Source organism: Ochotona princeps, chromosome 2 (genome assembly GCF_030435755.1).
Source record: "Ochotona princeps isolate mOchPri1 chromosome 2, mOchPri1.hap1, whole genome shotgun sequence".
Taxonomy (NCBI): domain Eukaryota; kingdom Metazoa; phylum Chordata; class Mammalia; order Lagomorpha; family Ochotonidae; genus Ochotona; species Ochotona princeps.
This window is the reverse complement of record NC_080833.1, coordinates 31,201,387-31,226,983: the sequence shown is the minus strand read 5'-3', so window position 1 is coordinate 31,226,983 and position 25,597 is coordinate 31,201,387. Positions and strand designations below refer to the sequence as shown.

Here is a 25,597-nt window from a genome sequence, read left to right as displayed (position 1 = left end):
TGGAGGACCTCAGTTTGACTTCCAGCACAGCTCCCTGATGGAGCTCCACCTAGGAGGCCACAGGTGGGCGACTGCTTCAGTGCCTAAGTCTCCAGCACCCATGTGGGAGTCCTGGGCTAAATCTGTTCCTAGACATGCAGGGAGTGAGCTGGCACATGAGAGGAGGCATGAAGTCATGTGGTCTGGCCCTACCAAGGCAAAAGCACAGATAGGACTAGAAATTTAACACGTCTAAAGCAGACTCGTTTTTAAGTTGATAACAAGTGATGGTATAAACATTCAAATAGCCTGGCAGGAAAAGGTCCTCACTCCTGCCCACCAATGTCCAAACACCAGATCACCAAAACAAAGTTACTGGTTACTGGTTTGCATCCACAGAAGAGGTCCCCCAGCTCTAAGCAGATGTATTTCAGCTCCCTGGGGTTCCCCTTGGTGAAGGTTGCTTATAAGCCCCTGAACCTCAACGCCCCCTGGTGGGGAGTTTATGGACTTTTTTGGCCAGGTTGAGACCTTGGTTGTGACAGCTACACTGTGGGCATCCCACATGGGCACTGGTTCACGTCCTCAATGTTTTACTTCCCATCCAGCCCCCTGCTAATGCACCCAGGAAAGCAGCAGAGGAAGGTGCAAGTGCTTGGGCCCCTTCACTTCTGTGAGAGACCTGGAAGAAGGTCCTGGCTTTGGTCTGGCCCAGCCCTTGTGGCCATTTGGGGAATGAACCAGCAGATGTAAGATCTCACTTTCTGTAACATTAGCTTTCAAATAAACAATTAAATCTAAAAAGAGAATAGAGGGGGTACTTTCACACTTGACCTGTCAGAGAACACCCCGCATTCACTTTTCTTGGCAAAGCATCAGAGCCCAGGGAGAGACAGGCTTGAGACCATGACCAGTGAATCAACAGCAAGGCTGGGGCTAGAATTCCAGAGCAGGTGACCCAGAAGTAGCCTTGGTCTTCCTGAGAAGTCCTCGGCCACCAAGAACTGCCTGGAACTTGGGGAGGCAGGAAACCAGGGGAAGGAGCTTGGCGACTGGGGTCTGCATGTGTCTGGTAGGACCAGCATGTAGCTTCATTCACACAAGTAAGGGTTGGGGCTCCGTTTCTCCCACTAGACATGTCTGTGGCACCCAAGAGTTGGCTGGTCTGGGCCCCCACAATTTCCAGCTAAACGCATCTCTGTCCAAGTTGTGCAGCTGCAGCCGGGGACCCTCACTCTCCCTGGCTGAGGCCTGGAGGCAGAGCTACAACAGATGCCTGCTGCCTGGCTCACTCTGCTGGCTGGAGCTTATCATGAGGCTTATCACAATCTTCCACCTCCCACCCCCACCCCATTCTGTGACTATGTCATTTGCCCGAGAGGGCAGTGAGACAATTAGGAATGACCAAGTGCAGGGTTTGCCTAGATCTCTGGCTCTGACTCCTGAGGGTGTCAGAATCACCTGTTACTACACTGATTCCACTCCTAGAGCATCTGACCTAGGAAGCGGGAGGTAGGCTCTGAGTAAAGTTCCCTGATAATCCTAACACTGTTGTTCCAGCGACTGTAGTTTAGGAATCATTGGATTAGCTGATGACAGTGGCTGTGGCTGACTCCACGACTGGCCAACTCATGGCTTTTCCAAATGACCAACAGCAGTCATCATCTTCTCCAGATCTTCCTCTCCTCCAGGCCCCACCCAGAGGAGCAGGGGAGGGGTGACACCCTGCTGGGGAAGAGGGTCCTTCCCCTACTCAAAGTGTCACCAACTACGAGACAACTACAATCACTCCTGCTGGTCACAAGTTCCCATCAGCGAGGCGTGAGCTGAGTCCTCGGCACACTTGCACCTTGCTCCTCTCAGAACAGCCTGAGGGGCAGTGGCAACGCCACAGCAACAGTGGCACAGTCCCCAAGGCTCACAGGTGAGAACAGAGGGGCTCCCACAGCTCAAAAAGATCCAGATTTAGGAGAATTTTAGACTTTCGGATTTTTAAATCAGAGATGCCCAATCAGGGGACTTCTTCCGAGACTTCCCCAAATAAACAGCATTCAGAAATCAGGGTCTTTCCATTCCAGGCCTTTTCAATAAGGCAAACTCTGGGAATACACTGGAAACCAGTGGATTGTATTAAGGCCTTGGGACTCTGCATCCACATGGGAAACTAGGAAAAAGCTCCTGGCTCCTGGCTTCAAATAAGCTCAGCCCTGGCCATTGCAGCCATGTGGAGAGCTGACCAGCAGATGAAAGATCTTTCTCTCTGTCTCTCCTTCTCTCTGTAAGTCCGCCTTTACAATAAAAATATATAAATCTTTTTTTAAAAGATACAAGAAAAAGGTACATCAACTTTGTCAAAATCCCACAGACATGTTCTTTTTTTTTTAAGATTTATTTATTTTAATTACAAAGTCAGATATACAGAGAGGAGCAGAGACAGAAAGGAAGATCTTCCATCTGATGATTCACTCCCCAAGTGAGCGCAATGGCTGGTGCTGCGCCAATCCGAAGCCGGGAACCAGGAACCTCTTCCGGGTCTCCCACGTGGGTGCAGGGTCCCAAAGCTTTGGGCCGTCCTCGACTGCTTTCCCAGGCCACAAGCAGGGAGCTGGATGGGAAATGGAGCTGCTGGGATTAGAACCGGTGGCCACATGGGATCCCGGGGCATTCAAGGCGAGGACTTTAGCCGCTAGGCCACTGCGCTGGGCCCCAGACATGTTCTTAAGTGTTTATTTGTTTATTATTTATTTATTTGAACGACAGGGCAGCAAAGAGATGTTCTATCCACTGATTCACTCACCAGATGCCTGTAACAGCTAGAGCTGGGTCAGACCAAAGCCAGGAGCCTGGAACTGCATCCAGGACTCTCACTTGGCTGGGAGAAACCCAAGAACTTGAGCCATCACCTGCAGCCTCCTAGGGTGCCCATCAGCAGGAAACTGGATCAGAAGCAAAGGTGCGACTCCAGCCCAGATACTCCCTTATGGGATATGGATGGTGCAAGTGCCAGCTTGACCCTTGATGCCACAGCATTTCTTCCAGATCTATTAACTTGTCCAAAGTCATAAGTCGGGACCTGAACCCAAGACCACTGGGTTCAGATCTCACGATTTCTCTAGGACTCAATTTCCCTGGCCACACATGAAGTGAGGAGTGTCAGGAAGCTCACAGGAGAGAAGGGGCTGCCATCCTGCCTCTTTGAGTCCTGTGCACTTTAAAAATATATATATTATATATATATATATATAATATATATATATTATTGGAAAGTCAGATATACAGAGAGGAGAAGAGACAGAGAGGAAGATCTTCCATCCACTGATTCACTCCCCAAGTGGCCACACAAAAATGGACAGAGCTGTTACAATCCAAAGCCAGGAGCCCAGAACCTCCTCCGGGTCTCCCACGCAGGTACAGGGTCCCAAGGCTTTGGGCTGTCCTCGACTGCTTTCCCAGGCCACAAACAGGGAGGACGGGAAGCAAGGCTGCTGGGATTAGAATCGGTGCTTATATGGGATCCTGTTGCATGCAAGGCGAGGACTTTAGTCACTAGGCTACCACGCCGGGCCTGTCCCATGCACTTTTGGAAGCATTCATCACCATCCCACTCAACCAAGTTTGTTGTAAAGCAAGAAATGAATGCTGCAGATCCCCAGACCTGAGCAAGGGTAACAGATCTGACATGACAGATGAGGTGATCTACTAAGATGAGAGGTGCAAGGGGACTGGGAGAGCTCCAAGAGGTTTTCAGCACAACCAAAGCGGGGAGCTCAGTGAGAATTTCTTGAAGGGAGTGACTAAGCAAGGATGAGGCACCCAGGCTAAGGAAGCAGGATGTGGGAGTCTTGGGGGAACCCCAGGATGGGCAGTAATTCTGGATTTCGGTGGGAGGGGAGAGCAGTGGGGAGTGGGCCTACAATGAAAGGGGACAGTGAAGAAGCCAGAGAGGCCAGACAGCTGAGCGGCAGCCTCTGGCCTTTGAGGGTCAGTGGAAACGCAATGGAGAGTCTTGGGGCAGTTGGGAGACCAGGAGTGGCAAAGACTGATTTGTGTTTCAGGGCCATCTGCCAGAGGCATTGAAACACATGGATTAAACAGTAGAAGGGTGAGATGGCGCAGACCAGGCTGGAGGCAGCAGGGATGTGGGAGGACTGGAGAAAGTTGGAGGGAGTTGCCTTGAGGACACCTGTGAACAATGAGGGAGATACTGCCTGTGCTGCTGGCTGGGCATGGGAGAGAGGAGATCGGGTGGAGGAGCGGCTGCACAGGCGTGAGTTCCCTTTCAGACTCGCTGGGAGGGAAAGGGCTGTGCGGCACTGGGCGGATACACAGTGGGGAGGAAGGGAGAGAGATGGTGGGAAACGCAGAGCTGGGGGGCACCTGGATGGAGGCGGTAACTGAGACAGTGAAGGGCCCGAGGGAGCTGCAGCAAGCAGAGGCCACCCCAGACAGAGAGAAGGGGGAAAGTTCCGGAAGAAAGGCTGACGGAAGTTGTCAGGGAGGCTTGGGCATCACTGCCCAATGCTGTGAGAGGTCAAGGGGATCAGCCTGCAAATGGTCACTGGATTAGAGAACACGTGGGTCCCTTGGTCAGGGAGCCTCTGAGGGAAGGTAACCAGCGCAGGCCCAGAAGGAGCAAAAAAGGATGAGGGGTGGAAACAGCAGACAGAACTCCTGGCAGGGGGTGCATTTGGTGTGAAGGCGAGAGAGCCAGGAGGCAGCACTGAGGCATAGCAAGTAAAGCTGCTGTGTGCAGCATCAGCATCCCATATGGGAATCAATTCAGGTCCTGGCTGCTCCACTTCCAATCCAGCTCTCTGCTAATGGCCCAAGAAAGCCACGGAGGATGGCCCTACATGAGAGGCCTGGAAGAAGCTCCCGGCTTCCAATTGGCCAAGCTCCAACTGGTGCAGCCATTTGGGGAGTGAACCAGCAGATGGAAGAGCTCTATCTCTCCCTCTTTCTCTGTAACTCTGCCTGTCAAATAATAAACAAATCTTATATATTTTTTTTTAAAAAAGCCAGAGTGAAAGGAGTGGAGAGGGCAGGGGAGAAGCTGAAGATGCAGGATGGATCAGTGGAGTGAAGACAGAGTCCTGGGAGGCAGGGCCAGATCCTGTGGCTTCTCTACAATCCACAGGAAGGGGAGGAGGAGGGATGGAGCTGGGAGAGGAAGCTCCCCCACCACACACACACCCACACCAGCTCCAGCTCTGGTAGGACTGAAGCATGGGGATGTGAAATAGCCCAGCCCAGCCCAGGCTGGGAGAGGGGCTGACCAGGTGCTGAGGAGGGTTCCCTTGCTCCCTCTCGGGTTGAGAGGCAGAACTCTCGTCTTCTTGCAGCTGACTTTGCTGCTGGAGCTCCCTTGGGGACCCTCTGTATTGGCCATATGCCCATTCCTCCCAACAGTGTGGATGGGCTTAAGAAGGGGTTGCCCCACACCCTCAACACAAGTCTTTGCAAATCTGCTTAGTGCTGATGCCTGCATGGGATCAAAGTGTACACCTGCCTTCCCCAGGTCACAGGCAAGGCACTTTGGGGCCCAGCCCCTCCCTCTCTCCAAGCCCTGCCCCTGTGGCACCTAGCTTTGCGCAGCTGGCTTGCAACAGGTATGACGCCGCCCAGCTCCTCAGACCATCAGACCAAGGCCTCAACGGAGGGGGTCCGTCTTCCCTCTTTCTGGGGAAGCTTCAGCCCAGTTGGACCCCATTCAGCCAAGACTCCCAAGGGGTAGGTGTCATGACCCTACTTCTTCCAGTATGACCATGGAGCCAAAGCTGGAGACAACTTTCAGCGGGACTGGTCAGGCCTTACCTTGCCAGGATGGGGCCCCACAGGATCTGGGGGGACCCCAGCCTCCTCCAGGCATAGCAGGCTCTTACTCTGTCTTTAGGGGGACCAAGGGACAGGGCAGGGAGCCAGGCCTCAGAGCGAGGCTCTTTCCAAGAATTCTCAGAGGCTGGGAGGATTCAGCAATTCTAAATATGGCAAAGGGAGCCAGACACGTGACCCAGGGCCCCCATGTTAGGGCTGCCACCTCTGTGGCTGCTTCTCCAGGCCAGAGGCCTATGCTGGGGCTCAGCATTGGGGTGTCGGTTCCTCTGGCCACAGCCTCAAGGCTGGGGACAACTGGAGAGTGGACTGAATCACTTCTGCCTGTGACTCCAGCAGTGGAGCTGGGAAGGCAAGACTTGGCCTTCCGCTCAACTCTAGTTGCTCTGAGTTTGTTCCCAGAGGGACAGCAGTTGCCAGCACACAGTACAAACTATGAAAAAAATGTCCCCTCTTGGGAGGCCCATCAGAAAACGGCAGTGCCCCAGCCTGACGAGTGACCCCGTTAGAAACAGACATCCCTTTCCTCTGGGCTCCAGGGTTCCTCGGGCCCTGAGGCACAGCCATCCTAGGGATATTTTGTGCCTTTCTCCGGCCACTGCCAGTCTGTCTGAATTGGGAGACTGATCCAAGAAGTACCCACCTGAGCTTAGATTGTGCTCTTTAGAAAGGGAACCAAGGATGATGGAGGAACATTGACAGAGGTGCAAAGAGAAGAGGCAGCAGCCATCCTGACCTGGAGTCCCACCCTCTTTATCTGTGAGTGCTAGGCATGTTTCCCAGCATGGAACCTCCACAGAACCCTTCCCTTTCCCCCTCACTGGCAAACTTCACCTGCACATGCCAATCTTTTTTTAAGGTTTTTATTTGAAAGGCAGAGTTACAGAGACATAGACAGAAAGCGATCTTCCATCAGCTGACTTCCCCCCCAAAAAGCCACAATGGGTCAGTCCGAAGCCAGGTAGCTTCGTCCAGGTTTCCTGTGTGGCACCTGAACCTTCCTCCATGGCCTTTCCAGAAATTAGCAGAGAGCTAGATTCAAAGTCGAGCTGCAGCGATATGAACTGACGCTCATATGGGATGCCAGTGCCACTGGTGGAGGCTTAGTGTGCTATGCCACAGTGCTGGCCCACAGGAACACCTGTTGTTCTTGAACAGGCTTGAAAGCTCTCAGTTTCACTAGCATGAGTAAGGTGATGTTCCCTGGACAAGGCATTCTGTATATGGTTTGCTCCCAGCCATCCACATGCTGGAAGCCTGCAGCCCAGGGTAGTTAGGAGGTGCAGGGACCTTCGTGGGAGGTTACTGGGCAGTCTCAGAAGGGCATGAGTTAACTTAGCTCTTGGTGGAGATAGGCCTAGTGGACAGTGTCCCATGTCAAGTCCCCTGGTGGGGGTGGATACGTGGGTTGGGATAAGTCATGGCCTGTTTGCTGCTTGTTTGCTGCTTGTTTGCTGCCAATGCAGGCCCTGGGAGATGCAGGTGACAGCACAGGGGCTGGGATTCCTATATCCCTGTCATTCACATGAGAGACTGAGAACGAGTTGCTGGCTCTCGCTATGGCCTGCTCAGCTACTGCCTTTGAGGGCAGTTGATGGGAGACTCTCTTTCTCTGTGTGTGTGTCAGTATCTCAAACAAAACAAACACTCAGTTCCTGTGGGACCCTAACCTCTCTCTGGCTCCCTGCCTCTCCCTGGGATTTCGCACTTAACGTAAACTCTCACTATCATGATACCATCCAGCAGGAAGCCTTCACCAAGTCAGTGCCATGCCCTTGAACCTCTGGAACTGCAACCTAAATAAGCCTTCTTTCTTTATAAAGTATCCAGCCTCAGGTGTTTCATTATCGTAATGGAAAAGACTACTACGATGAGTAATAGCTTCATCCTCTGCCACTGGACCAGCCCCAAGCCCTCGGACTGCCGACCGCACCAGTGTAGGCAGCTGAGCAGCATGCCAGCCGGAGCCAGGGTAGAAAAAGGAGGAAGTGGGAGCCCTTCACCTGCTGGGGACCAGCCAAGCAGTGCTGACTTCTCAAACCAGGCTCTGTGAGCTCTCCCAAGTATTGAAGTAAGCGGGAAGAGTGCAGTCCAGGAACCACACACTCAGGAACACTGAGCTGGGCACACAGCATGGGACATGCACAAAAGCAGACAGCGTCCCCTCCTTCAGGGTGTGTACATGCTTAAGGGAGGGGGAGGGGTGTTTCATAAAAAAGCGGGTAGCGACAGGCATTTGTGGTGGCAGTTCAGACATCACCTGGGCAACTATTCCCCATACCACAGAGTCTGGGTTCGACTCTCAGGTCTCCCAGTTCCTGCTTTCCGCTACTGCATGTCCTGGGAGACAGCAGGTGATAGCCCAGGTATTGCAGCCCCTGCCACTCTTTTGGGAGATCCATGTTAACTTCCAGGCTCCTGGTCCCAGCTTGGCCCAGCCTTATTAGGTGAATGAACCATCAGAAGAAAGATCTCTCTCTCTCTCTATTTCAAATAAATAAGATGAGTAAACAAATAAAACCTCAACTGTCAGATAATGATGGAGAAAATTAAAAGACCAAAGAGATAGGCAACACCAGTTTCAGAGCCTGGGGAACTACTTTGATAGAGTACTCAAGGTCAACAGCTCTGAGCAGGGAACTTCAAGCAAAGATCAATGCAGAAAGGACCCATGTGAGCATCTGGGAAACCAGTGGTCTGGGCAGAGGGAAAGGCAAGCACAGAAGACCACAGAAGACCAGAGCCTGGGGCTCCTGCTGTGGTGCAGCAGGCAAAGCCGCAGCCCCTGTGGGCCATAATTTGAGTCCTGATTGCTTCACTTCTAATCCCGCTTGCTGCTGATAGCCTGGGGGCGGGGGAGGGGAAACAGCAAAAGATAATCCAAGTGCTTTGGGCTTCTGCCACCCATGTGGGAGATCTGGTTCCTGGCTTCAGCTTGGCCCAGACCTGGCAATTGTAGCTATCTGGGGAGTGGGCCAGTGTGGATGAAAGATTCCTCTCTCTCTCTTCATCTCTTTCTGTAACTCCTTCGAGATAAATCAATATTAAAAACAAAACAAGATATGATCCATAAGGGGCCCAGGCATGTTCCAGATCCATCTGGAAAGGACTAGCTAGGGGTCAGTGGGGGGAAGAAAGCAGGCCCTCCGCTGGCTGCTATGAGGGTTTGGGTCTTTCTTCTAGGCAAGATGGGGGAGGCAGGTCAGGGAGCACCATGAGCTGACTAACATTTGCAAAAGATGACACAAGGTGTGGAGTGGAGGACAGCCTCAGCTTCACAAGGGGAAACGGAGGTAGCAAGATGTGATCAGATAATGAAGCATGCCTAACACATCTCCTTTAGAGTCCCAGAAGGGAACTTGCCTACTTGTGTGGCCATATAGTAAGTTGGAGACAGAGCTGGGCCTGGTACCCAGCTTTGCTAATTCCCCAGGTTATGTTCTGATTTCTCCTCTGCTCTATAGAAGGTTCCAAGCACCTGTTCCTCGTTCAAAACCTCCTTAGTCCTGGGGCCAGGATGGAACCTGGCCCCTGCTGCATGTGACATTGGCTTGAAGCATTGCAGATTTCCCCCAGCAACTAACTGGAGTCTGGCAGGGGTCAGGGTCACTTCCAAGGAGCCTTCTGTCGTCTGAATCAGCAGTACCTGTGCTAAGCAGGAAGGGGAGGGGGTGTAAGGAGGGAAGATTGCCAAACAATGGCAAAGGCTCGGTTCCCACCGTTTGGTTCTCCAGAGTGGGGCCGGCACCAACAAGAGCTGACAGGGTAGAACAGGAGCTGTGGGAAGGGCAGAACCCTCTGGGGAGCTCAAGTGCCAAGACTAAGCCCTGGCAGCAGGTTTTGCAGACTCAGCCACTCAGGGACCCCACCCAGTGGGAGGTTCAAGGGCATTGGGGAGTTTCAATGCCCTTGGTCCCAGGCTGCTACTAGTAAGCAAAACGACATGCAAACTCACCAGGCCACACCTCTGCAGCTGCTCCCAGCTGCACTGACAGCCTGGCTCCCAGCGGGAACCCCCAGTCCATGCTGAATCCAGGGAGGTCCTAGGAACGGGAAGGGGCTACCGTGTGACCCTGAGTCAGGATCTGGGCTTCTCTGGGTCTGCCCCACAGTTCAGGTGGAGTGTGATCAGGAGGATCTTAAGCTTCCACCCTTCAAATTCCAGTGTCTGTTATAAAGACAGAGTGCCCAGCTGGCATTCCTACAGATGCCCGGTTGCCTAAAAGGTGGGAACTTGTGAGGGAGGGGTCAGGATAGGGGACAGCATAGAGGAAAGGTCAGGGACTTGGACTTCCAGCTGCACATGGTCCCCAGACAACTGAAGAGCTGGGAAGTTACTTCCCAGACTCAATTCATCAAGGAAGGGATGAGTATGGGGAGGTGGCCTTGTGGTATGAACGCATAAAGATGTTGCCTGCAAGCCCTGGGTCCCATATGAACGTCACATTGAGTCCCAGCTGCTCTACTCCTGATCCAGCTCCCTGCTAATGTGCCTTGGAGAGCAGCATACAGTGCTCCAAGTACTTGGGCCCCTGCACGCACATGGGAGACCTGGATAAAACTCCTGGCTCCTGGCTTTGGCCAGCCCTAGCTGTTGCAGCCATTTGGAGTGAACCAGCGGATGGAAGATCTTTCCCTCTGTATCCCTCTGTCTTGCCTTGTAACTTCGCCTTTCAAATAAGTAAAATTAATCTTTAAAAAAAAGAAGAAGAAGAGGGATCAGGTAAGGTTTTGGAGGGTTCCACCTTTCACAGCTTTACTAGGAACTTCTGGCGCCAGCTTCTCCAAAGGAAGGTCAAGGCCTTCACTGTCCTAGCACCTTCCAAAAGGAGCATATTTTACATTTCATTTCATGGAAATCTCCAGGAACCCCAGGCTGAACCGCAACAGCAAGCAGGAACCAGTGTGGGCCCAGGAGCAGGTGCACCCGTCATTCACAACAGAGACATGCCTGAAGACTGGCAAGGAACAGCTTGGGTCTCTTGATCCTATAAGGAGAGAAGGTAGACAGATCTTCCATGCCTCGCAGTCTAAAGAACAGGAATTGAACTCAGCACCTGCTTCTGCTCCGTGTTCCTCAGCAGACCAACTGTCCATCTCTGGACTCAGTTTCCTGGCCTGTCCAGGGAGGCCAGTGACCCCTGGTGGCAGTCTGGGGACAAGGGGTCTGACCGCAGAAAGCCTCGGGTTCACCTCGGGACACCGCGCTGACGCCGCGCGGGGCTCCTCGGACCGGAGCGGTCCTGCAGGAGGCCTCCTGAGGAATTCCTCGGGCTTGCGGCACTGGGCCTGGCTTTCCGCTGCCGGGCCTTTTGCATCCCCAGCGGCGGGACGCGTGGAGGCCGGGCTCGGGGCAGCAGTTCACCCTGCCTCGGCCTGGGCGGGGCGCGCCGTGCGCCGAGCGCGCGCGCGCGCGCGCTGGGCCTGAGCCGCTACGGTTCGGGTTACTTCCCCGCCCCGCCGGCTTCTTTTTCCGTTTCCAAATTAACAATTGAAAATGCAGCGGCCTGAAAGGCGAGCAGCGGGCCAAGCGGAAAGTGTGAAGGTGCCGCCGCGTCCCCGAGGCGGGCCGCAGACCTGGGACGCGACACCCCGACCGCCCGGGTACTCGCCATGGAGCGGGACTGAGCGCCCCAGGACGTCGTGGTGCCCAGGTCCTTGGATCGAGTTGTGGCCTGGTTGGGCCCCTGGCCCCAGCCTGGCCCGGGTCGCAGGACCCAGTGCCCAGGCTCGGGGTGGCGCCAGCCTCCGAGGACGGGGGCGTGCCATGGCCGGGTTTCCACTCTCGAGGCTGAGCGCCCAGGAGGGGCAGGTGCCAGGCAGCACCCGCCTAGCACGGAGCCTCAGGTCTCCCAGTGTCAGATCGTGTCACGTGTGACTTCATGAGAGTCATCTCATCCTACAGAGACTCTTCCCCCAACGGCCAAAGGGGAGGGAAGGCATAGCCGGGACAGAGCTGCAGGCCAGGAAGCAGCTGAGACCAATCCAGCGGGTAGCAACTGTTATCTTGTGTAGCCAGTGACGCTGTCACCACTGAGCCTGAGCACCCTCAGCCTCCCACCGAGGCCTGGGTCCTTCTCTGAGAGAGGGACTTAACAAACCCAAGCCCCAACGTTCCTGCAGGGGGTTCAAAATGGGCACACCCCAGGCCCGAGCCCAGTTGCCAATGGCCAGCCTCTTGATGCTCTTTCTACAGAGTGGTTGGGTTTGGGGGGCCTGTTCCCCCTCTCCATATGAGAGTTGGATGCTGGCCAAGGGCAGGCTGTAATAAGTGAGTGGCTAACAGGGGTCCTGTTCTAAGGGCATGGGCAGAGAGTCCAAGTGTGGACATGGTGCTTGGTGATTCTGCTCTCCCTTAACATGTACCTCCAGGGGATGCTGGGACTTTGCTCGCTGCCCTACCTAGGACTCAGCTTGGTGCCCTGGGGGTTCTTAAGAAACCCTGAGTGAATGAATGATGTCAGTCAACGATGCAGGGATGCAGCGCAACCTCCTCTGGGGAGGTGGGCTTAGGGGGACATGTCCCTCTCCCCACCCAGGTCAGGGGAAAGGAGAGAGAAGATGAGATTGAGAGAATGGAGGAGGAGAATGGGGGTGGGAGATGTGGCCTCAGAGGGCAGTTGAGATCACTGCTTTCCTCTGGGCTCCCTACTTCCCATTCCTGGCCAGACCCACCCCCTCCCAGCTGACCTCCTCACTGACACTGCCCCCCAGGCATTCACCTCCCAGTGTGTGCTCCTTCCTCCCCCACTTATGATGCTACCAGGGTTTTGTGACATCTGAAGCCAAGGCCCTTCCCTGGGTACCACCAGCTCTCCATCCCTGTAGCTCTAGGTGACATCCTCTCCTTAGGATGCCCCATTCGACCTCAAGGATCCTCTCCTCCTTTGGGGGAAGCACTCCTGCAGCCCTCCATCATGAACCCCTTGTCACTGTCCCATGACACAGTCTCTGTGCCAAGGCTGTTCCTGACCCTCCGTCCCCAACTGTCCCCACCCCCGCCCCAAGCACACACACACTGAGGTCCATCAGGGTAGAGCAGGACCAGCCTGGCTCCCCCACACCCCCAGGCCACCCACACAGTTTCTGGGGAGTGAACTGGGCACCCTGAGTTGCCAGGGCCGTGGGTGCTGTGGGCCCTGGAAGCCTATACACTCCTGAAGGGCGTAGGGGGTGTCTCTGGATGCTGCACAGGAGGGAGGGAGGGCGCAGGCAGGTTCACCCACCCCTCACACCACCAATGATACAAATAAGGAGCTGGGTCATCTAAATAGTTACAAATTTCAATCAAATTCAATACAATGGGTTCTGTCCTTCCTAATGTATCTGCTAATGATCCCAGAGGCCAAGTTTGAATGTAAATTCTGAGTCCCCTGCTAGAATCCCACAGGGATTGGACGGCCAGTTCCTGTCACCCTCTTTGGTCCTCCTGCTCTTCTCCCCAGGACCCCTCTCTAAGCAGGAGGGGCCGTGGGTGCACCCCTCTGGCTGCCTCAGCCTCTAGTTCCCAGCTGCCTAAGCACCTGTGGCACCTGGTCACCCTGCAGCAGCCCTTGGGAGGCTGAGCAAGGGGAACAGGTCTGGCCCTGGGAGTGGGCATAAATATTTGGCTAGGGAATTTCAGGGTACCTGGAATGTATTCTGGAACCAAGTGGGCCCCATGGAGTTGCTGGTTGCTATTCGGGTCACTGTGGGCTGCGTGGGCTGGACTGCCCCCACCACCCCAACTCCACACACACACACACACACACACACACACCCCATCTCTGCTTTGCTCTTTGTGGTGTCTGGTGTGTGCAGTCCCACTGTGTCAGATTTCATTTAAAGAACCGAATTTACTGCTTCAGACAGTTTGAAAAGCTGTCATAGATACCTCCTCCATCCTGGACACAGGGTGTGTGTGTGTAGGGGAGAAGCTGAGGTTTCCAGGGTGCCTGTACCCCTAGCCAATGCACCCAGGCACCTTCCCAAGGTGCTTACCTCCCTCCCTCCCTCGCAGCCTTGGCCGCTGGACCCTCCAATGGGCCAGGCCACTAGGAGGTGGCCGGTGCCCAGTCCCTACTGCTGGGGCCCTTCTGACTGGACCTTCGGCTCAGGTCTCAGTGGATTGAGAAGCTAGAGCAGGCAGGAGAAGGAGAGGGAGTCCTGGTATAAATAACCGTGGGGGGCCGGGATGTTTGGGCCTGTCTCCCTGGCGACGGCCATGTTTACTGCCCAGAGAGGGGGGGCACAGCCCACACATTTGCCTCCCTGACTTGTAGCCAAATTGCTCCAGGAAGAGGTGGCCCATGATTAGCCCCAAACACTCCAGCTCTGCACCCTAACTCATCCTCCACCAACTCTTCCCCAACTTGGGCCCCAAACCTCCCTGACCTGGCCCCCATCCTGCACAGTGAAGCCACCCCTGCAGCTTCAGACATCTCTGCATTTGCCCTGTGAGTGCTACTTCGGCTGTAATAGTCAGGGGATGAGGGGAACAGGAGCAGGGCAGGCAAAGGCCCCAAGCAGAGCTGGGTGTGTGCCAGGGATCTGCAATGGGGCCACTGGGCACGGGGCAAGGACAAACCTCTCTCACGGCCCTGGCCAAGATGGGGGGAGGGGGTACAGCCCCTGGATTAGCACTGCACAAATCCCTAACCCAGAGCCCAGCCCATGCCTGTCATGTGAAGGGGAGGGGCTGGCAGGTACCCTTGGTGGTCACGCCCCCACCCCCAGCAGCTCTCTCTCCAGCCCAGCAGACCATGGGGAAGAACCTTTGATGCAGGAGAGCAAGTAGAAGGCCCCTGCCCTGGACCAGCAGCTTCTGTCAGGCCCAAGCATGGGGGCACCAGGCTTGGCATGAGCCAAGCTCCAGCCCACAGACCAGCCCAGGCTGTTACACCCATGCACACACACCCTGCCCAGTTGACAGATGCATCTTCCTTGAGTCATGGGCTGATCTGTATTGGCAGCACAGGTGCAGAGTTGAAGCTGTCTTTCAGAGGGTCCCCAATAGGCACCCAGACTGCGGGGCTCCAGCCCTGTCTTTCAGCTGCTTCTTAGCTGCCTATCCTTGGGCAAGTCACTTCTCCCTTCCCAGCATCTGTGTCAACTGGTATAAGTATAGCTTCCCCCCAGGGTGACCGTGAGAACTCAGTGGACCGTCAAGTCAGAGACGGGACCTCCTTCCTGGGGTGGAGCCAGAGGTTGGGGTTCTAAAAAGCAAAGAAACCTGCCCAACACCAACAGCTGAGGACCTGCAGCCAGGCCAACCTGAGTGAGGCTCTGCAGAAAGGTGGCCACTTGGTGCAACTGGAGACAACCAAGCTCTTGCACAGAGCCTGGTGTCTGCTCTGGACTCTAGCTGCTAATCTGAGTTCAATCCCCGACCTGCTGAGCTGAGTTCTCCTGTGGAGTTGGACTCTGGAGTTACCTGGGCTCTGTTCCCTTCCCCAGTGCACCCCATCCTCATCACCTGAGCTAATCCCTGAGTGCGTTCATGGAACTATTGGAGGTAGTCCCATGGAGCCCAAAGCCACCAGGCTCCCCTTCCAGACCTGGGACCTGTACCCACCCTCTCTGCTTCTATAGCACCCCCAACTCAGGTGCATACCTCCCCCAGGTCAAGGTGTCCAGATGCAGCTGAGCTTTCCCACAGGCAAAGTCTGGGGCTCTCTGGCCCTGTGGGGCAGGGCAGGGGTGGGGTGGAGGAGGAAAAGGCAGGAGCCGGCCTGGGTGGCATCCCCAGGGGTCCCTGTTGGAGTCCTTTTTCCTCTGCCCTCCTCCTGACCAGTCTCAAAGAGGAATATCTAAAACACAAACGGGTCTGTGTCCACCTGCCTGCACTTCGCCCCTCTCCTTCTCCATGTACTTGCTGCTACTTCTCAGCCTGGGGCTGGCTCTCTAGCCTGGCTCTGATCACTCCTCGGCCTCCTCTCGGGGACCCCTCTAGCCTCTTGCTATTCTCTGCAAATGCCGTTTTTGGCCTTGGCTCCGGGTCTCTGCAGGTGCTAGGTCCTCTGGCCCACCACTCCTATTCAGCTTTCAGATTTCTACCAAGGCCTCAAGGCCTCGTCCTCTAAGAAGCCTTCTCCTCCAGACCCAGTTTGGGGCTGGGCTTTGCCTCTCCGTGCCAGCCTCTGTGCTGCCTGGGGAACACTGACACTTAACAGCCTGCCTGGTAACTGCCTGCCTCCAGTTCATCTCCCCCAGGGAGCAGAGGAGGGTCAGATTCATTGCTTTGTCCCCAGCATCTGGCCTAGGGCCTGGCCCCCAGGGACTGCAGGGATTCCCAAGTGCGGGAGTCAGAGGGAAGGAACAAATCCCCAGTGTGGAACTGGGATGGGAGTAGGACCATGAACTGCAAAGCTCCATTGGTCCTCAGGCCAGCCCCTCAGTGGGTACAAATCAGCCTCCAGAACGGGGCTGTTGGGGTCGGAATCCCAGCCATGTACCCTACACTGAAGGGAGCCATCTGATCTCTTTGTGTCTCAGCCTCCCCATCTAAGAAATGGGCATAACAACAGAACACCCCCCTCCCAAGAAGAGTGTAGAATGAAAAGTGCTCTCAGAGCAGTGGCTGGCACTCCACTAAGGGCTCCATAGTCATTTGCTAGCCAGAGGGGAGCCAGAGGGAGAGAGTTGAGGGAGAGGCTGAGGCTCAGCCAGGACTGCCAGAAGCCACCAGGCAGGAATGCCTTTGCTTCCCACCCACTCCCTCGGCAGCCCTGCAAGCCCCTCCCACCCCCGTTCAGCCTTTCTGGGCACTCAGCTGTCTGGCCTGAGCCCAGGAAATTCCTGTCCTCCTGGACAGTCACCACTCACTGGCTGTGTGACAGGGGCGAGTGCCACTCTCCAGCTCTAGCGTCCTCATCCCCACGGTGGGGATAAGCAGAGCGCCTTTGCTAGCTCACAAGGAGGATTCAACCAAGTCAGATGTGAAAAATATGCAGCACAATTCCAGGTACAGACGAGAGATTATGAACCATTGTACTGAATGACAAACTCTGCACTCAGAATCTGGGCCTGCAGGTCAGCGTTGTGGCATAGCATGTTACATGTCCCAGCTGCTCCAATTTCCCATTGTGCTCACTGCAAATGCACCTGGGAAAGCAGCGGAGGATGGCCCAAGTGCTTGGGACTCTACACCCATGTGGGAAACTTAGAAGAGACTCCTGACTGCTGGCTTCACATCGGCTCAGCTCTGGTCATTTAGGGAGTGAACCAGAAGAAAGAAGGTGTCCGTCTCTTGCTCCTTCTTTCTCTGTGAAATCTACCTTTCATATATACGAAAGAAGAAAAGCTAAACCCAGCTTCTGGTAGATGCACCACCACCACTGCCTGCCTTATCCCAGAGGCCTCCAGCCTGGCCACATCTCCACCCCGCTCCTGCAGGACCCATGTGCACCCCTCCTGTCTTTTTCTCAGGGAGTTACCATTCTACGTGGAAGGAAGCTGGCATCTCAGAGAGGCTGAGGCACCACTCTGCCATCACACATCCTCTGGGAAGTAAAGGCAGGAGCCAATTGCCAGCCTACAACTCCTGGTCCAGTGCTCCTGATGCCAGCTGGCCCTGATTCCCCCTGCCCCCTAGTCCTGCCCTGGAGAGGCAGGGCCTAAGGTTCCCCTCTCTGGCCCAGGACTCAGGGAGGGGCCAGGAGTTGGAGTCAGGACTTCAGGGACTGCATAAGGTTGTCTACATTTTTTTTTCTTCTCCAACTAAGAACATTTTAAAAAATCCTAGCCCATCATATATTTCATAAAAGAAAGGACATAATCTCAGACTAAAAGACAGTCTTTTAAATGGAATACGTCTGGCTTTGTTAAAAAGTCAGCATGCCGTCCTTATTCTCTCTTTTGCCCGAGGCCACTGAAAGCCACCTGGGTCTGCTGACATATCTGAGAGCCTTCTGAAAAGTGGACTTAGGAGTCAGAGAGACACGTGTTCAAGCCCCACCTTCATGTCACCTGGTGCGTGTTGGTTCCCTTGACCCTCAGCTTCCCAACTGCAGTTAAGAAATCCAAGGCCTGCCACATACCAGGAGCCAGGCAGCTGCAGAGTGCTTGCTTGGGGGACATCCTTGCAGCCCCAGTTCCTACTCAACGGCCTTCCCCGCCTGGCTGGCACACCCTTCTCCTCTATACAACCCAGCCTCAGCACCACCTCCCAAAGCACTGCCCCACTTCCCACCCTAGTCCAGTACTGGGGAGTCAAGAACAGGCAGGTGGGGTGAACCCAGCTCTTCTAAACAGGAAGGCCACCAGCTGAGCCTGGGTTGGAAATGGGTTCCCCAAGAGGGTTGCTGCTGCCTGTGCAACTGGAAGGACAAACAGGAGTTAGCCAGACCATGGGTGGGAGAGAGGGCATGGCAGCAGCAGGAGAGGCACACAGAACCTAAACAAGCAAATCCCTGTGGTTGATCACCCAGGCCCCTGCCCTGCTGCCTGGAGGGCGTGGCTTAAGCCTAACCCTCCCCTTAGCCTGAGGCACAGCCATCAGGCCTACAGGTGGAGTGTAACCTCCAACATGGCTAGAAGATCAAGGGAAGTATACCTGAACATGACCTCTGACATCACCGGAAGGTCTAGGGAGATAGATGTGTCATACAGCCAATTACAGCGTCTTTGGTGGGCATGGGGTCTGCCAGAAGGCTCTCTCCTGCCCTCCTCTTCCTTACCCTTTAACACCTGTAACGTATGCGTAATAAAGCTTGTGTCCAGTGGTTCTTGTGGCCAAAGGCCACCACCTGCCTCACCCTCGGTGACCTCGGGACCTGCTGGCAGGTCTAAACCCTGAGAAATCCCTATGGGCGTTCCTTAGACAGGGAGCCAAGGATGCTGGAGAGAGCCTTTGCCAGGGCACTGGGGGTGGGGAGCCTCTGTCAGGTGGGCCCAGGGCTAGGTTTGAGGTACACTAGGCTGGGGACTCCGCTGCACAGGAAGCTCATACATGAATGGGAGGAGGAGGAGAAGGCATCTCCCATCCTGGAGGTGACCTTGATGCACAAGTGTGTGAGACCACCCCCAAACTGTGCATGTGCAGGAGGACCTGAGGTGGAGCTGCTGACAACAGGCAGCGGGAGGAGTGAGGAGGCGCCAGAGAGCCAGAGGTGAGGAGGAGCGCAGGAGGATGTGAGCCACAGGGAAACTGCGGCTACCATTTCTCTACTACCCTCACTTAATTTCCTTAGGCCCTCCTTAACCCCTGTCTGTAAAATGGGGTTCATACAGGCATTTTTGAAAGAAAAAGCAGCATGAGTAAAGGGTACGTGTTGTTAGAACACTCTCTGTGATACTGGCATCCCATATGGGCACTGGTTTGAGTTCCGGCCACTCTGCTTCCCACAGCTCCATACTGGTGTGCCTGGGAAAGCAGAGAAGGTGGCCCGAATCCTTGAGACCCTGCACCAATGTGGGAGACCCAGAAGAAACTTCTGACTCCTGGTTTTGGATCATCTCAGCTCCAGCCGTTGCGGCCACCTGGGGAATAAACGATTGGATAAGGGATCTTTCTATTACCCCCCCACACCACCAACACTCTGCCTTTCAAATAAATAAATAAATGGCCTTAAAAAGAACCAGCAACTTGTCTTGGCCTTCTTGCCTCCTGGGTGGGCCTCCTTCCCTCTGCTGGGCTGTTGCTCACACTTTTCTTCACATTCCCTGGAGGCTCCGAAAAGCAAGGAGTAAATGAATTTGGCGCTGTTCCTGTGTCTGGAAGGATGGAAGCAGTGGGAAGCAGTATCCCCCACAACACCAATGTACACCCATCTATTGAGGAGGGGTAGTAGGAAAGGTCCCCAGCCAGGCTGTGTCCCCAGGCAATCAGCACCCCCAGCCTCAGTATCTTCATCTGTGGAATGGAGCCATTGATGGGCACAGGTCAGAGCCAGACAGAGAGGGGATGAGGGTGTGGAGGCCAGCTCCCAACCTCTGACCATGGCCCCCCCCACCATGGATGCAGGTGCCGTGGGGGCTGCGTCGTCCCCCTTGTGCCCAGGGGCTGGTCCCGCCAGCTTAGGGTGGCAGCTGGGCCAAGAGGGGCAGGAGTAGAGGCGCCAGGGATTGTGCTGACCAAGCCATTCCTTCTCTCCCTCCTCCCTTCCCCACCCCCACCCCTCCCGGGGGAACAGCCCGGCAAAAAATAAACCCAAAGACAGTGACCTGAACTGAGGCTTCCAGGGAGGGAAAGGGGGAGGCGAGGCAGCCCATGATTCCCTTCCGCCCCAAAGCCCATGGGTACCTGCTCTCCCTCCTCCACCCCAAAGGTGAGCAGACACTGACTACCACCCTGTGCACCATGCAAGGAGGGCTGTTCATGAGCTCCCAAGGCACTGCTGGGTTAATTCTTAAGAAGCCAGACTTGGTCTCCAGGTTTGGGAGACAGCACTCCACCTCCAGGGCATGGGCAGTCCTTCCTACTATCTCTCCTCCATTCCTTCAGCTTCATTGGGACCTATACTGCATTTGTCTTCAGCAGGTTGTCATCCATCGCCTGACTACTGGCCCCCCTACCCCATGTCTCTAGCTTGGACTAGGCATCTGAGGGGGTCACAGGAGAGGGGGGCATGATTGCCTCTGGCCCTTGGGCCTGAGACCCCTGCTCTCCACAGGGATCCCCACATCTCCAGAGGGGAAGGGCTCACTGAGTTACTGACCCCCTGCAGCTGCACTGTTCATGAATTCCCAGCAAAATGAGCCTGCTGCCTGGAGCTGCCCCTTCTGCTCCTCACCCCTTCCCCGGGCCAACCCCCAGCACACACAGATCCTGCCCTAGGGACAGAGTGGCCCAGCCAGCCTAGAGTCCTGGGGTCGGCTCAGCACCGAGGCAGCTTCTTGGTACTCAGGAGGTTGCTGTTCTGTGTTCCGCTGGACTCCAGGGGAAGGTGCTGGGAGCCAAGCTCCCTGCCCTGTCTCAAGGGCCTGAGACAGCACTTCTGATCAAGCCAGCAGGACTGTGTGCCAGGCACCCCTCAGTGGCCCATTTTATAGAGGAGGACACCTAGGCCCAGGGACTTGGCTGGAAGTGTTGGCCCAAGACCTAAATCCCCCTTGAAATTCCTGGCCCTTCTTGGCCAAGACCTTTGGCTCAGAGTGGGAGATTGCCCACTTTGCCAGGGGTTACTGGCCATCTCTGTTCCATGACTCGACCTCCAATTTCCTGTGCCAGTCTAGTTGCTTGGGGGTCTTACCAAGAGGCCTGGCTGCAAGGAACACAGTAACATGTGGCCTATGCCCACTTCCTGCAGCACAGACCCGCTCACACCTACACACGGCTCCAGATCCCAGGGAGAGCAGCAACAGAGACCACAGGTCCGGCAGCTGCAGCAGCCGCCTCTGGGACCCCATGAGAAGGAAGGAATAAGCCAACAGGTACCCTAGGGTAGATCTAATGGGGGAGGGATGTCTCTTCACACTGTGAAGAGGGCAGCTGGGTGGCGTTCCCTCTCCTTGCCTCACTTCCTCACCTGGGAAGGGAAGATGACAACAAGAGCCACCCAGTGGGGTGGCTAAAGGGGTAAGTGAGAGGATGCGGGTGGGTGGGGCAGAAGGCAAAGGTAGCCTGGGGAATGCTGCATGGAGGCTGGCAGCACAGCCTTGGGCTCCTTGTGCAGGGCACTGCGGCTGTCACACACACACACACACACTCATTGAGAATTAAAGCCATCTGTCTGCCTCTGCCCAGAAAAGGGGAAGTGAAGAATTTGATTACAAGGCCACCATCACAGTGACAGCAGCTGACCCTTGGGTACCCAGCGCTGTTCTGAGCCTGTCTCATTGGGCCTGGGCCAGTGTGATCACTCCTACTTCTCAGATGAACAAACTGACACCTGGAAACAGGGAGTCACTGGTACAGACTCATGACTTCTAAGGGTTGACCCGGAAGTGACCATGAACCTGTCAGCTTTACAACCCCTCCCTTCCTTCCTTCTCTGTCTACATGGGTGCAGATTCATGGCCTCCTCCGGGGCCAGGCCCCTTCTGCAGAGCTGCCCCATCTCTGCCTGAGAATCCCCTCACAGGCGCTCTCAGCTCCTTCCAGTGGCTTGCAGAGTCTCAAATTAATCACCCACTCCAGTGCGGCCACCAGCATGGGAATAATTTCCTCCCAGAACATTCCCAGCTCGTGCAGCAGAGAGCACTGGAGAGAGACCTCTCCCAGGCCTTCCTCCTGGGTGGGGAGGAGTAGACTGCAGGAATGGGGTGGAGAGCCCCAACCTGCTCCGGTGACCCCCAAGGAGGGCCTAGACGAGCAGGAGTGCAGGTGGTGAGATGTGCAAGAGGGTAAAGAGGAGGAGCTCTCCACATCCGCTGGACAGAGACCCTGCACCAGGAGCGGGCAGCACGAGAAATGCAGACTGCACTCCAAGGCCTTCCCAAGCACAAGGCAAAGCTCTCGGCTGCGAGCCCCCTCCAGCAGGGGTAAGGACAAGTGTCTCCTGCAGGCTTGCTCCGGGATGTGCAAGGTCTGGGGTTCTGGGGCAGTTCCCGCTACCCCATTGGATGGAGGGGTGGGAGCCTGGCAGGAGGACCTGTCCCCTTTCTGCGCCTTGGTGTCCCTGGCATAGACTAGGCTGGGGGACTGAAGGAAACTTGCAGGGCCTCTCCACGCAGAACTCAAGGAGCCAGCTCTGCCCCAATGTTTGAGTCTGTGCTGGCCACATTTCTGGAACGTCCATAAAAAGGCTGAGGCAGCTCTTTCTGGCAGGTGCATGCCACTGGGTGTGTGTGGCGTGTGTGTGTGTGTGTGAGAGAGAGAGAGAGAGAGAGAGACAGACAGACAGAGACAGAGACATGTAGCATCCAGGTGCATGGAACATTCCAACAGGCGTGCAGGTAGGGACACACTTGTAAACGCAAGGCATGATGGTTTGGAGTTGCGGGGGAGGCGCTAGGCAATGTCCTCTGACCCCTCAGAACTCCCTGGGAGCTGCTGACAAGAGCCAGGTGGTGGGTGTCTGCTCTGAGTAGTTAGTGCGGGGTCTTGGTGCAGCTTGGCTTTGGGCCCGGGCCCTAACCTGTTAACCGGGTGACAACTCTGGAGTCTTGATTTCCCCATCAGAGGGACACAGTAAGAGGCTTACAGGGAGCCCTGGCACAGCACAGCCCTGGCACAGTGCACCCTTGTATGTTATGGACACACTGATTCCAGCTTAAATTCGAGCAACCAAGGCAAGTGGCCACTGGGAGCCATGACTTAAGAAATTGGGATCTGATCCTCTCATCTGCCACCAACAATGTGCCACATGACATGGGTTTAAGTTGCTCAGAGACACATTGGGGCCATCATGGTGTGAGGATTGCCCACCTACCCTGATGGGGAGGCCTGAGGGCTCTGGGTAACCTTGGCATGCTGCAGGCCAGAGGCTGGGGGGCTCAGGGCTAAGAGAGCAAGGGCCCAGGAGTGGCAGCCACTTCCCTCCCTCCCAATTCCCACAGCTTCTGACCCTGAGCCAGGCTGAGGGAGGATGTTTACAAATTCATAAAGTTTCACTTAGAGTAGGGTGGCCGGCCGCTGCAGCTAGAGGCTGGGAGCAGCAGGCCATGGAGGGTCGGAGGGCTGTACAGCCATGCTTAGGCCCAGCCCCTTCAAGTCCAGCCTTCTGCCTCAGAGAAGGGCACTGAGGGGCTGAGCAGAAGGACCCTAAAAACCACCAGAGGCGGGTTGTACCATGGTCTCCCAGAGAACAGAGCCTGCAGAGGCTGGAGGTGGTGGGTAAGCTTGGGTGACAGCAGGGGTGTGTGGGGGAGAGGGGTACAGTCTGGAGAGTGAGACTTGGAGACAGGACCAGAGGCCTAAAGACAGAGGGGGTGGTGCTCCAAGGGGCCAAACATGCCCTGGTTCCAGAAGCAGCAAGAAGCCAGGGCCCAAAGCTGTTGGCTGCCAGGAGAGGCATGCCCTCCAATCTGGTAACTGGCTCTGGATGCCAGACAAGGTGCAGGTGCTGCCTGTGGCCAGCTGGCAGGTACAAAGTAACAGCCAGTCTCCCCAATGCCCTGGCCCAAGAGCCCTTCCCTTCCTCCTCTCCCAGGCTGTCCTGCCAGTTACCCTCCTCCTGCAGCCACCTGCGGCACCACCAAGGAGATCCTCACTCACTGTTACTCCCTTGGGTTGTTTCTAGGGAAGACCAGGAGTGGGCAGGGGGTAGGACCTTATGTACGGCAGGAGGGGGAGAAGCCCAGCTGCAGAAGCAGGTCCCTGTGAGGACACACATACATAGCAGTGAGCACCAGGACAACCCCCCTGCCCCGCCGCGGCACAGGCTCCCCCAGCCCCAGTACCAACCACCAAGCCTCAGGCCCCAACAGGCCCCAGCTTACCAAGCGCCTTCCCACCCATGACCTCATCTCAGAGGCGGGCAGGCAGGCTGGGCTTCTCAGCTACATGGACAACCAAGAGATGGAGGCTTGGAGAGGCCCAGTCAGGACACAAGCCCCCTCCACCCCATGCCCTGGGCGTGCAGAAGGTGGGTCCTTCCCTCCCTGCCCCCACCCCAATCCTGCAGCCACCTTTCACCTCTCAGATGCTTGCCCAGCTCCCTGAGATCCCTAACCACCCACATGTCACCACACCACCTGTCCTCCCTCGGAGCTCCGAAGAAGTGCTTCGGCCCTGGGCTCCTGGGGACAAGCATGCCCCTGGCCAGGGCATTCCTGGCATCAGAAAAGGGCAGGAAGTAGGGCAAAGGTGTCAGCGGATTTAGCTCCTGTGGAAGAAAAGGGAGGCCTTTCCAGAAGAGGTGACAACAGTGGCCGGCCAGGGGACAGGCAGCAGCTCCTTCACCTCCAGTGACCCTTGCGGGACCTTGTGAGGTCAGGTCTGGGGGGTAAGGACCCCCATCTTGGAGGCAGATTGGCTATTCCAGCCCCAGCCATGCCTAGACAGTCATGTTTCAATAGCTGCCACTGGTGAGCACAGCTCCCACCTGCAGAGCATCTCACCTTGCAGGAGCAGTCACCTCAGGCCCACCAGCACAGAAGCCCTAGCACTCCAGTGAGCCTCTCTGTAGTGACAGAAATTGATCTCAGACCTCTCAATGGACACTGGCAGTTGGCTACTGCTTACCACTGACCCTGACCCAAAGCCCAACCTCAAATCCTGAGCAATCTCAAGTCTGCCCCAGGCTTGGCCAGGGTTCTCTGAGTGCAGGCAAAACTGCCACTCCCAGCACTTCACTACTGGGACACTTCTCATTCTCTACCCCTCCCCACAGCAGCTTCCTTCCCCTCCCCTCGCACTGCTGTGCCCCAAGTTCAGAGGAGCAGGGGCAGGCAGGCATCAGACTAAAAAGCAGGCATAGGAGGACATAGGAAAGAAGGGGGCACAGGTAGATAGACAGATGGAGAGACACGAAGTTCATGGGACAGACTGACAGAGGGGTGGACACAGGCAGCATGGGCAGGTGGAGGGATGGACACACCTCTCCATGGGACAGAGAGGTGGCAATTGGTCAGGCCCAGGGACAGGCAAGCTGGCCACCCTGGAGACCCCAAGACCAGAGGGCTGTCCAGAGAAAGGATTAACAGAGACACATTTCCCAGAGACCAGAGGTCTCTTTCAAGCACCTGCAAGCATCCCAGCACCAGGCCCAGCCCTTCAACTGATATCTGCCGGGCCTCTCATGTTCCCAGCCAGGGCCAGGCCATCCCCCAAGACAGAGCTCTGAGCTGCCAAAATTCACTCTGCTCTCCAAGAAGGGTCAGTGCTTCTAAAAGTTACAGGAGCCCAGCCAGGGGAAGGCGGGTGCCCACGGTGGCAGTGTTTCCAAACCTACCCCTCTCCTCTTTCTTTTTCCCCTAGTGCCCA

The 25,597-nt window shown here is 55.7% G+C and overlaps 1 protein-coding gene across 1 annotated transcript in view; it reads right to left on the bottom strand.

Moving 5' to 3' along the window:
- KCNQ4 (potassium voltage-gated channel subfamily Q member 4) overlaps positions 1–25,597 on the bottom strand; it is a 50,763-nt gene that overhangs the window by 23,171 nt on the left and 1,995 nt on the right. The gene's annotated exons all lie outside the window — the stretch shown is intronic.